Source organism: Sciurus carolinensis, chromosome 1, assembly GCF_902686445.1.
Source record: "Sciurus carolinensis chromosome 1, mSciCar1.2, whole genome shotgun sequence".
NCBI classification, from domain to species: domain Eukaryota; kingdom Metazoa; phylum Chordata; class Mammalia; order Rodentia; family Sciuridae; genus Sciurus; species Sciurus carolinensis.
Window position 1 is genome coordinate 12,994,231 of NC_062213.1, and position 12,657 is coordinate 13,006,887.

Consider the following 12,657-nt stretch of genomic DNA (forward strand, 5'->3'; position numbering starts at 1 on the left):
GACCTTACAGCTAAAAGTGGAATTTGAGGGAAGCCACTGAGAACCAGATGTCCAGCAGAGATCAGCATCTCCCCAGGAACGGGATTGAATCAAATTTCAAAGACCCACTGACAGAATTCCAAAGGTCAGCCAAGACTGAATCCTGACTACTGGAGCTTCCAATTTAGAACTTCGTACCACTCCCACTATAGGGGTACTCAGTTTGCTCAGCAATTCCGTCTATCCCACACTATCCTGGGAGAAAGGAAGTTGAGAGCTAGTATACCAACTAGCTCCTAGCCATATTGCTGGCAGCAAGGGGAGGGACACAGACATTGGACCCAACCCTGGACCCAAGGGTTATAGAGCCTGAAAATAAACACAAAGAATGAAAATCCATCACTTCAAACACTTTTGACCACCACAGGGAAGACAAGTCCTTTATTTCTCATTAAGATTTTTTATCTCTCCTTCCCCATATTCTCAAATTTTCTAGGTTTTGAAAAATTTTTAATTAAAATTTTCTTTGTCCATTCATCTGTTGAAGGGCATCTAGGTTGGTTCCATAGTTTAGCTATTGTGAATTGAGCTTCTATAAGCATTGATGTGGTGGTGTCACTATAGTATGTTGATTTTAAGTCCTTCAGGTATAAACCAAGGAGTGGGGTAACTGGGTAAAATGGTTGTTCCATTCCACATTTTCTGAGGAATCTCCATATTGTTTTCCATAATGGTTACGCCAATTTGCATTCCCATTGGCAATGTGTGAGTGTACCTTCCCCCTACATCCTTGCCAACATTTATTGTTGCTTGTATTCTTGATAATTGCCATTCTGATTGAAGTTAATTTTGATTTGCACTTCTTTTCTTTTTTCTTTTTTTCTTTTTTTAAAGAACAAAATTGGTTTATTTGGATTCGGGACTCTGAATTGTTCTGTCTCTACTACCTGACCGCCTCCGCCACGACTCCTGGATCTAGATGAGCTCTGGTTCCGGCTCCGGCTCCGGCTCCGGCTCCTTCTGCTCCTGCTCCTGTGGCTCAGGCTTGGGCTCTGACTCCGACTCCTGTGGCTCCTACGGCTCCTGCGGCTCCAGCTCTGGCTGCCCCGGCCCCTGCTTTGGTCCCTTTTTCTTCCTCTGCTTCGTGAATTGTGCCTCTCACGATTCTTGGTCATGTGTTTGTGAGATTTCTTTGCCCTGTGAGCACTTCTCTTCCTCTCAGACTCCCCATTTCTCTTGTAGTTGTGGTCTGCACTAGGGCTACTTCTTCTCCTCCTGCTGTAGTAATTGTCATGGTGGCCCATTCTCTCCCGCCTCTCTGAGTTCTTACCAAAAGAGGAGCCAGTCAGATCCGGAGATAGGTAGATGTCTCTATTAGCTTCCCAAAATTCATTGTTGGGATTTCTGAACACATGAAGAAAGTTGCAGTGTTTTCCTCTTGGACACTGTTGTATTTCAAACAAACCACAAATTGCCATTTTCCATCGGGTCACTGGACAGAATTCACACTCCGGCTGTCGTCCTGCACACCAATGTCCGTTAAACAGAGAAAGGGCTGCTTGGCATTCTTCTTCCGACTGGTACTGAACATACACATTGCCCCTCAGATGAGGTTCCAAGTTGCAGCTAACCTTGAATTGGATCACTCTCCCCACGTTCTTGAACTTAGGCAGCATGTCATCATAGAAGTCAAGGAACTGCTGGTAGGTTTCCTCTTCGATGTCCTCCAGGCTCGCGTCAGGGTCATCGTCATCCTCCGGCACTGCTTCATTCCAAACGTAGTAAACATGCTTTTAATAAGAAGGGTGGAACTTGATGCAGGGAAGTTATGTTTATGTGAGCACCTATCTCCAAATCTGCAAGCTCCCGTTTTACTGTAGAATGGACAGTTGGCACGATCTTTCTCCATTATTCTTAAATCTGCTGGTGGTTCTGGGTTCTGCCAGGTGGTACCATTTTCCAGCTCATTTTCAGCCTGATCCAGCATCTTCTGTACAGCTTCCTCTCTTTCTCTCTTCTCCTGCAGTTTCTGCTCCTCCTCTTCTCTCTCTTTTCTCTACTGTTCTTCCCATTCTTCCTTTAACTTTCTCTCTTGTTCTTCCTGCCGTTTTCTGGCTGCCTCTTCCTTTTCCTTCTTTATTCTGAATTCTTCTTGTGCCTTCAGCTCCCTTAGCAACCAACCACTCCTCATGTAACTTTTGCCTCTCTCTTTCCAACAGCTTCTCTTCTTCTAGTTGTTGTTCTTCAATAAAAGCATCCTCCTCTCTCTCCTCCTCCTCCTGCAAGACTCCTGAGTCTCTCAGTCGCGTGAGTTCCTACCCGACGCTTCTTCCTTTTCTCCTTCTTCAGGGTGGCCCTGTACTTTTTATGACTCCAGTGTTTTAATTACAGAACATGCAACTACGATTACCTCATCCCTCCACACCCAAATAGCAGCTTTTCTCCAATTTGCCACCTGTTTCCCTTTGTGCTTCCCTAAGCTCATGGACGAGCGTTGACAGCCAGGGAAACAGCGAGGGTTCAAGCGAGCGCGGTGGCTCCCTTTTTTGGCCCAGCTCCCCTTTCCTTCCTGCCTGCTCATCCTCCATGACCGGTTTCAGCCTGCTCTGTTCCTTTTTCTCTCCAGTCCATCTCCTCAAGCGGAGCTTACCTAGGTTTCTCCTGCATTTCTTAATTGCTAGAGATGTTGAACAGTTTTTCATGTATTTGTTGATTGATTGTATATCTTTTTCTGTGAAGTTTCTGTGCAGTTCCTTAGACCATTTATTGAGTGAGTTATTTGTTTTTTTGGTGTTAAGTTTTTTGAGTTCTTTATATATCCTGGAGAATAATGCTTTATCTGAGGTGCATGTGGTAAAGATTTTCTCCCAATCTGTAGGCTCTCTCTTCACATGATTGTTTCTTTTGCTGAAAAGAAGCTTTTTAGTTTGAGTCCATCCCATTTATTGATTCTTGATTTAACTTCTTGTGCTTTAGGGGTCTTGTTAAGGAAATCAGATCCTAGGCTGACATGGTGAAGATTTGGGTCAACTTTTTCTTCTAGTAGGTGCAGGGTCTCTGTTCTAGTGCCTAAGTCTTTGGTCCACTGAGAGTTGAGTTTCATGTAGGTGAGAGATAAGGGCTTAGTTTCATTTTGTTACATGTGGCTTTTTATTTTTCCCAGCACCATTTGTTGAATAAGCTATCTTTTCTCAAGTGAATGTTTTGGTCCCTTTGTGTATTATGAGATACCTGTATTGATGTGGGTTTTTCTCTGTGTCTTCTATTCTGTATCATTGGTCTACAGGTCTGTTTCGGTGCCATTACCATGCTGTTTGTAATATTATAGCTCTGTAATATAGTTTGAGGTCTGGAATTGTGATGCCTCCTGCTTCACTTTTCTTGCTAAGGATTGCTTTGGTTATTCTGGGTCTCTTATTTTTTCCAAATGAATTTCATGATTGCTTTTTCTAGTTCTATGAAAAATGTCACTGGGATGTTAATAGGAATTGCATTAAATTTGTATAACACTTTTGGTAGTGTGGCCATTTTGACAATATTAATTCTGATGATTCAGGAGCATGGGAGATCTTTCCATCTTTTAAGATCTTCTTCAATTTCTTTCTCTAGTGTTCTGTAGTTTTTATTGTAGAGATGTTTCACCTCTTTTGTTAGATTGATCCCCAAGTATATTATTTTTTGAGGCTACTGTGAATGGGGTAGTTTTCTTTATTTCTCTTTTAGTGGATTCATTACTGATGTATAGGAATGCATTTAATTTGTGGGTATTGATTTTATGTCCTGCTACTTTGCTGAATTAACTTATTAGTTATAGAAATTTTGGTTGAATTTTTTGATCTTCTGAATATAGAATCACATCATCAGCAAATAGTGATAATTGAGTTCTTCCCTACCTGTTTGTATACTTTTAATTTCTTCTGTCTTATCGTTCTGGCAAGAGTTTAAGGACAATGTTGAATAAAAGAGGTGAAAGAGGGCATCCTTGTCTTGTTTGTTTTTATAGGGAACACTTCCATTTTTTCTCCACTTACAATTATGTCCACCTTGTGTTTAGCATATATGACTTTTATGATGTTGAGGTATGTTCCTACTATCCCTAGTTTTTCTAATGTTTTGAACATGAAGGGGTGTCATATTTTGTCAAATACTTTTTCTGCATCTATTGAGATGATCATATGATTCTTGTTTTTAAGTCTATTGATATGATGAATTAGGTTTATTGATTTCCACGTGTTTAACCAACCCTGCATCCCTGGGATGAACCTCACTTGATTGTGGGGTACTAACTTTATAATGGTTTTGTATGTGATTTGCCAGAATTTTATTGAAAAATTTTGCATCTTTGTTCATCAGAGATATTGGCTGAAGTTTTCTTCCCTTGATGTGTCTCTGTCTGGTTTAGGTATCAGGGTTATATTAGCCTCATAGAATAAATTTGGAAGGGTTCTTTTCTATGTCATGGAATAATTTGAGGAGAGTTAGTGTTAATTCTTCTTCAAGGGTCTTGTAGAACTTGGGTGAGAATCTGTAAGAACCAATTTTTTTTCAAAGAACCAACTTTTTGTTTTGTCAATTTTTTCAATTGTTTCTTTTGTGTCAATTTTGTTGATTTCAGCTGTTATTTTAATTATTTCCTGTCTTCTACTGTTTTTGGTGTTTGATTGTTCTTTTTCTAGGGCTTTGAGATGTTAGGTAATTAATTTGTTGACTTTCTATTCTTTTAATAAATGAGCTCAATACAGAGAGCTTTCCTCTTAGTACAGCCTTCAAATTGTCCCAGAGATTTTGATATGTTTTATTAGTATTCTCATTTACCTCTAAGTATTTTTTAATTTCATACTTTACTTCTTCTATTATTCATTCATCATTCAATAATGTATTATTTAGTCTCCATGTGTTACAGTAGTTTCTAATTTTTTATTTTATCATCAATATCTAATTTCAGTCCATTATGATCTGATAGAATGCAGAGTATTAGCTTCATTTGCCTTTTGTATTTACTAAGAGTTGCTTTGTGGCATAAGATATGGTCTATTTTAGAGAAAAATCCATGTGCTGCTGAGAAAAGTGTATTCACTCATTGATGGATGAAATATTCTATATATGTCTATTAAGCCTAAATTGTTGATTGTATTATTTAGTTCTAGAGTTTTTTTATTTAGTTTTTGTTTAGAAGATCTGTCCAGTAGTGAAAGAGGTGTGTCAAAATCACTCAGTATTATTGTGTTGTGGTCTATTTGATTCTTGAAATTGAGAAGGGTTTGTTTGATGTACATGGATGCTCCATTGTTTGGGGCATAAATATTTAGAATCTTTATGTCTTACTGCTGTATAATTCCCTTCAGTAGAATGAAATGTCCTTCTGATTATCTTTGGCTCGAAGTTCACTTTATCTGATATGAGGATGGAAACCCCTGTTTGTTTACACAGTCCTCATGAGTGATATGCTTTTCCATCCTTTCACCTTAAGTCTGTGCATGATATTCTCCAACTTCATCCATTTGCCTGCAAATGCCATAATTTTGTTCTTCTTTATGGCTGAGTAATATTCCATTGTGTATATATACCACAGTTTCTTTATCCATTCATCTATTGAAGGACATCTAGGTTGGTTCCACAATCTGGCTATTATGAATTGAGCAACTATGAACACTGATATGGCTGCGTTACTGTAGTATGCTGATTTTAAGGCCTTTGGGTAAAGGCTGAGGAGTGGGATAGCTGGTTCAAATGGTGTTTCCATTCCAAGTTTTCTAAGGAATCTCCACACTGCTTTCCAGAGTGGTTGCACTAATTTGCAGCCCCACCAGCAATGTATGAGTGTACCTTTTCCCCCACATCCTCTCCACACCTATTGTTGCTTGTGTTCTTGATAATCATCATTCTAATTGGGGTGAAATGGAATCTTAATGTAGTTTTGATTTGCATTTCTCTTATTACTAGAGATGTTGAACATTTTTTCATATATCTGTTGATTACTTGTAGATCATCTTCTGTGAAGTGTCTGCTCAGTTCCTTAGCCCATTTGTTGATTGGGTTATTTGTATTCTTGCTGTAAATTTTTATGACTTCTTTATAGATTCTGGAGATTAGTGCTCTATCTGTAATATTTGTGGCAAAGATTTTCTCCCACTCTGTAGGCTCTCTCTTCACATTGCTGATAGTTTCCTTTGCTGAGAGAAAGCTTTTTAGTTTGAATCTATCCCAATTATTGATTCCTGCTTTTATTTCTTGTGCTTTGGGAATCATATTAAGGAAGTCTGATCTTAAGCTAACATGATGAAGATTTGGACCAACTTTTTCTTCTATAAAGTGCAGGGTCTCTGGTCTGATTCTGAGGTCCTTGATCCATTTTGAGTTGAGTTGTGTGCAGGGTGAGAGATAGGGGTTTAATTTCATTCTGCTGCATATGGTTTTCCAGTTTTCCCAGCACCATTTGTTGAACAGGTTGTCTTTTCTCCATTGTATGTTTTTGGCACCTTTGTCTAGTATGAGAAAATTGTATTTATTTTGGTTTGTGTGTGTCCTCTATTCTATACCATTGATCTATCTGTCTATTTTGGTACCAATACCATGCCATTTTTGTTACTTCTGCTCTGTAGTATAGTTGAAGTTCTGGTATTGTGATACCCCGTGCTTCATTCTTCCTGCTAAGGATTGCTTTAGCTATTCTGGGCCTCTTATTTTTCCAAATGAATTTCGTGATTGTTTGCTCTATTTCTATGAGGTATGTCATTGGGATTTTAATTGGAATTGCATTGAATTTGTATAGCACTTTTGGTAGTATGGCCATTTTGACAATATTAATTCTGTTTATCTAAGAACATGGGAGATCTTTCCATCTTCTAAGGTTTTCTTTAATTTCTTTCTTTAGTGTTCTGTAGTTCTCATTGTAGAGGTCTTTCACCTTTTTGTTAGATTGATTCCCAAGTATTTTATTTTATTTTTTGAGGCTATTGTAAATAGGGTATTTTTCCTAAATTCTTTTTCTGAGGATCATCATTTATGAATAAAAATGCATTCGATTTATGAACATTGATCTTATATCCTGCTACTTTACCGAATTCATTTATGAGTTCTAGAAGTTTTCTGGTGGAATTTTCCAGCTCTGCTAATTATAGAATCATGTCTTCAGCAAATAGGGATAGTTTGAGTTCATCTTTTCCTATTTGTATCCCTTTAATTTCCTTGGTCTGTCTAATTGATCTGGCTAGAGTTTCAAGGACGATGTTGAATAGAAGTGGAGAAAGAGGGCATCTCTGCCTTGTTCCAGTTTTTAGGGTGAATGCTCTCAGTTTTTCACCATTTAGAATGATATTGGCTGTGGGCTTAGCATAGATGCCTTTACAATGTTGAGGAATGTTCCTACTATCCCTATATTTTCTAGTGTTTTGAGCATGAAGGGATGCTGTATTTTATCAAATGCTTTTTCTACATCTATCAAATTAACCATGTGATTCTTAACTTTAAGTCTGTTGATATGGTGAATGACATTTATTGATTTCCAGATGTTGAACCAACCTTGCATCCCTGGGATAAAACCCACTTGATGGTGATGCACTCTCTTTTAATATGTTTTTGTATGTGATTTGCTAAAATTCGGTTGAGAATTTTTGCATCTATGTTCATTAGGGATATTGGTCTGAAATTTTCTTTTCTCAATGTGTCTGGTTTTGGTATCAGGGTGGTACTAGCTTCATAGAATTTGTTTGGAAGGATTCCTTCCTCTTCTATTTCATGGAATACTTTGAGGAGTATTTGAATGAGCTCTTCTTTGAAGGCCTTGTAGAACTGGGCTGAGAATCCATCTGGTCCTGGACTTTCCTTTGTTGGTAGGCTCTTGACGACTTCTTCTATTTCATAGCTTGAAATTGATCTATTTAAATTGTGTATGTCGTCCTGATTCAGTTTGGGTGGATCATATGTCTCTAGAAACCTGTTGATGTCTTTGAGATTTTCTGTTTTGTTGGAGTATAGATTTTCAAAGTAGCTTCTAATTATGTTTTCTATTTCAATAGTGTCTGTCATGATATTTCCTTTTTCATTCCAAATTTTAGTAATTTGGGTTTTCTCTCTCCTTCTCTTTGTTAGAGTGGCTAAGGGTTTATCAATTTTGTTTATGTTTTCAAAAAATCAACTATTTATTTTGTCATATTTTTCAATTGTTTCTTTCGTTTCAATTTCATTGATTTCAACTCTGATTTGAACTATTTCCTGTCTTCTTCTACTTTTGGTGTTGATCTGTTATTTTCCTAGGGATTTGAGCTGTAGTGTTAGGTCATTTATTTGTTGACATTTTCTTTTTTTATTGAATGTACTCTATGAAATTAATTTTCCTCTTATTACTGCTTTCATAGTGTCCCAGAGATTTTGATATGTTTTATCTTTGTTCTCATTTGCCTGTTAGAATTTTTTAATTCCCCCCTGATGTCTTCTGTTACCCATACATCATTTAATAGTCTATTATTTAATCTCCAGGTGTTAGAGTAGTTTCTGTTTTTTATTTTGTCATTTATTTCTAATTTCATTCCATTATGATCTGATAGAATACAAGGTAGTATCTCTATATTTTTGTATTTGCTAACAGTAGCTTTGTGGTTTAATATATGGTCTATTTTAGAGAAGGATCCATGTGCTACTGAGAAGAAAGTGTATTCACTCATTGTTGGATGGAATATTCTATATATGTTTGTTAAGTCTAAATTAGCGATTATGTTATTGAGATCTATGGTTTCTTTGTTCAATTTTTATTTGGAAGATCTGTCCAGTGGTGAGAGAATTGTGTTAAAGTTACCTAGAATTATTGTGTTGTGGTCTATTTGATTTCTGGCATTGTGAAGGATTTGTTTGACGTATATGATGAGCCACTGTTTGGGGCATAGATATTTATGATTGTTATGTCTTGCTGATTTATGCTTCCCTTAAACAGTATGAAATATCCTTCTTTATCTCTTCTGACCAACTTTGGCTTGAAGTCCACATTATCTGACATAAGGATGGAAACCCCCACTTTTTTACTGAGTCCATGTGCTTGGTATGTTTTTTCCCATCCTTTAGTCTGTGGGTATCTCTTTCTATGATATGAGTCTCCTGAAGGCAGCATATTGTTGGGTCTTTCTTTTTAGTCCATTCTGCCAGTCTGTGTCTTTTGATTGATGAGTTCAGGCCATTAACATTCAGGGTTATTTTTGAAATATGATTTGTATTCCTGGTCATTTGACTCCTTTTTGTTTTTTGACATGACTTGGTTTCTCCTTTATTTGGCAATTCCTTTAGGGTAGTTCCTCCCTTTGCTGATTTAAATCATTGTTTTTCATCTCTTCTTCATGGAATGTTCCTCATGGAATGTTCTGTAGTGCCAGCTTCTTATTTGTAAATTCTTTTAGCTTTTGTTTATCATGGAAGAATTTTATTTTGTCCATCAAATCTGAAGGTAAGTTTTGCTGTGTATAAAATTCTTGGTTGGCATCCATTTTCTTTCAGAGCTTGAAAACTGCTATTCCAGGCCCTTCTAGCATTTAGGATCTGTGTTGAAAAATCTGCTGATATTCATATTGGTTTCCCCCTGAATGTAATTTGATTTTTTTCTCTTGCAGACTTTAAAAGTCTATCTTTATTTTGTATGTTGGGTATTTTCATTATAATGTGCCTTGGTGTGGGTCTGTTGTAATTTTGTACATTTGGTGTCCTATATGCCTCTTGTATTTGATTTTCCATTTCATTCTTCAGATTTGGAAAATTTTCTGATATTATTTCATTGAATAGATTGTTCATTCCTTTGGTTTGTTTCTCTAAGCCTTCCTCAATCCCAATAATTCTTAAATTTGGCCTTTTCATGATATCCCATAATTCTTGGAGATTCTGTTCATGATTTCTTACCATTTTCTCAGTTTGGTCAACTTTGTTTTCAAGAGTAAATATTTTGTATTCAATGTGTGAGGTTCTATCTTCTAGGTGTCTATCCTATTGGTTATGCTTTCTATGGAGTTTTTAATTTGGTTTATTGTTTCCTTCATTTGTTTGGTTTTTTCCTATCTCTATATCTCTTTATTGAAATGATCCTTTGCTTCCTGCATTTGCTCTTTTAACTGTTGATTGGTGCAATCATTCAAGGCCTGCATTTGCTCTCTCTCTCATCTCATTGTTTGCTTCTCTGATCATATTAATTATGTATATTCTGAACTCCATTTCTGATATTTGTTCTGCCATGCCATCATTGGATTTTATTCATGTAACATCTATGTTTGTTTTGGACACTTTCTTCCCTTGTTTTCTCATATTGCTCATGTATCTTCCCCTCTAGGATTGCAAATCTGAGGTATTGCAGTTTCCCCTATATAGACTTCTAGTGTCCCTGCAGGTTTCCAATAACTCACCTCCTACTCTTCAGTAGCCTGAAATCTTGGAGGAACTTGATAATGCAGTGACCCCAAAAGGATGCTGCCCCTCTAGGGATCTAGGGATGGTGGCCTCCAGGTGTTGTATAGTCCCTGCTAGTGGGCAGAGGTGCCTCCACATGTTGACCGATGGTCAACTGCAGGGGCACTAGATTGTGGGCTGTGGTGTGGTTGGTCTGGACCTGGGTCTCTGGTCTCTGGTTCCCCAGCAGGGAAGTCTCTCCCAATGGCTCTGTGCTGGTCCTGGCTCTCTCAATATTTCTTCTTCTTGAATCCTGAGTCCTGAAGGGACATGGAATTCAGTCATCCTGTAGTCTGCCATCTTGGATCTCCTATCCCATAATTCTTGGAAGTTCTGTTCATGGATTTTTACCATTTTGTTTGCATGGTCAACTTTATTTTCAATATTAATTATTTTGTCTTCATTGCTTGAGGTTCTATCTTCCAAATGGTCTAGTTTGTTGGTTATTCTTTCCATTGAATTTATATTTTGATTTATTGATTCCTTAATTTCAAGGATTTCTGCTTGTTTTTTTCTTCACAATCTCTAACTCTCTATTGAAATGATCTTTTACTGCTTGTGTGTTCTCTTTGATTTCACTATTTATACCTTCCTTTACTTGGCAGTATAGTGTATGTACATTCTAAACTCCTCCTTGGACATTTCTTCTATTGTGTTTCAGTGGATTCTTTTTTGAGAGCATCTTGGTCTGCATGGGGCACTTTGTTCCTTTGTTTCTTCATGATGCTTGTGTGTTTTCCCATCTAGTTGTATGGATTTGAGGCAGGACAGACTCTACCCTGTAGACCTATATTGTGCCTGAAGATTTCTAGTATCCCACATTTAAGAGGGAGACCAACATCAACAGCACCCAGTGCAAACAATATACAGCCTCAAATCTATCAGCTCCCTGCAAGACTTCCACTGCTCTGTTGCTATAAATAGCAATGATGAGTTCAATCACTGTCCACAATCAAAACAGAAAATTTGCCAAATGGATTTACCATCTCAAATAGTGACAATGAATGGACAGAAACAGTGCAGGACATGGTGTTCATGAGTGAGAAAGATAGAAACCAGAAGCAAATATCCACAGGAAGAGTGAAAGAGAAACCAACAGAGATTGCCTGGTAGGTGGAGAAAAGGTTGAAAGGGAATCTAGGATGATAGACATGTGAGGGGAAGAATGCATTTAAAGATAAAAAAATTAAAAATATAAGAATATACAGCAGAACTACAGAACACCATGTTTATTCACTGTCTTCAACAAACTGATGCACAAAAAACACCCTGCTCCAAATATGGTGGAGAGAGATGCCAGAGAAGAAAAAAATAAAAATAAAATAAATCTCAGTAGAAAATTGAACAGCTATCTCTGCCGGTGTGCAAAAGCTTCTCAGTCCTGTCTCTGACTTCCCACAAGACTGCCTGGTCCAGATAGGCCCTAGCAGACCCAGTCACTATCACACCAATCTGGGCCTCAGATGTCCTGGGTTCAACCACATTGCAGTCCCAAAATCTCAATGCCACTGGAATTTGGCCAGAGACCACCAGTGATGGGCAAACCTGAGAGACAGTAGCTAGTTGGTGCTAATCCACACTCCCAGGAGGAAGACCCCAGTTAGAGCCAAACCCATAGGTACCCTGACACTGAACCTCCAGGTTCTGGCTGTTGTCCCCAGACAGAGGTGGCTGCACCCTAAGATGGCAGTGGCACAAGCCCATCAGCACCCCAAACAAACCCCAGGCACTGGCCAGCATCCCAAAATGGATACGGTCACATGCAACCAAACCTGGAGTCTGCCTGGCAGCAGACCTCTGGGCAGTGGTGGAAGTGTTAGTAGCAGGAGTTGGTGGCAGCAGGCATGAGGTCAGCAGCAGCTGCAGACATCAGTGGCATTTGCAGGAGGTGGGGGAACTGTGGCAACAGTGGTGGTGGCATCAGCTGTGGTTTCCACTGCAGTAGCACCAGAGAGACCTCCAGGGGGTCTCCAGGGAGTGGCAGCGGTGCTAGGGGCAATAACTGGGCATTCGAGGCAGCATCGAGAGGAGACCTTCGGGGGACAGTGACTGTGACAGTGTCAATGGCAGCAGCACTCTGAGAAAAGACCTCCTGGTGTCTGTGGTGGCATGAGCAACAACAGCACCCAGAGAATATACCCAAAAAATATGTTTCGTATCTATCTATATACACACAGACACACACACGCACATTTCTATAATTTAACATTCACCTTAATTGCTTTCTTCTTCACCCATTTATTCTTAATCCTTGGTCTG

The 12,657-nt window shown here is 38.4% G+C and overlaps 1 pseudogene; it reads right to left on the reverse strand.

Annotated features, from left to right (window-relative positions):
- Positions 1-885: 885 nt before the first annotated feature.
- Positions 886-12,657, reverse strand: part of LOC124962815 (U2 small nuclear ribonucleoprotein auxiliary factor 35 kDa subunit-related protein 2-like) — a 56,262-nt pseudogene continuing 44,490 nt past the window's right edge.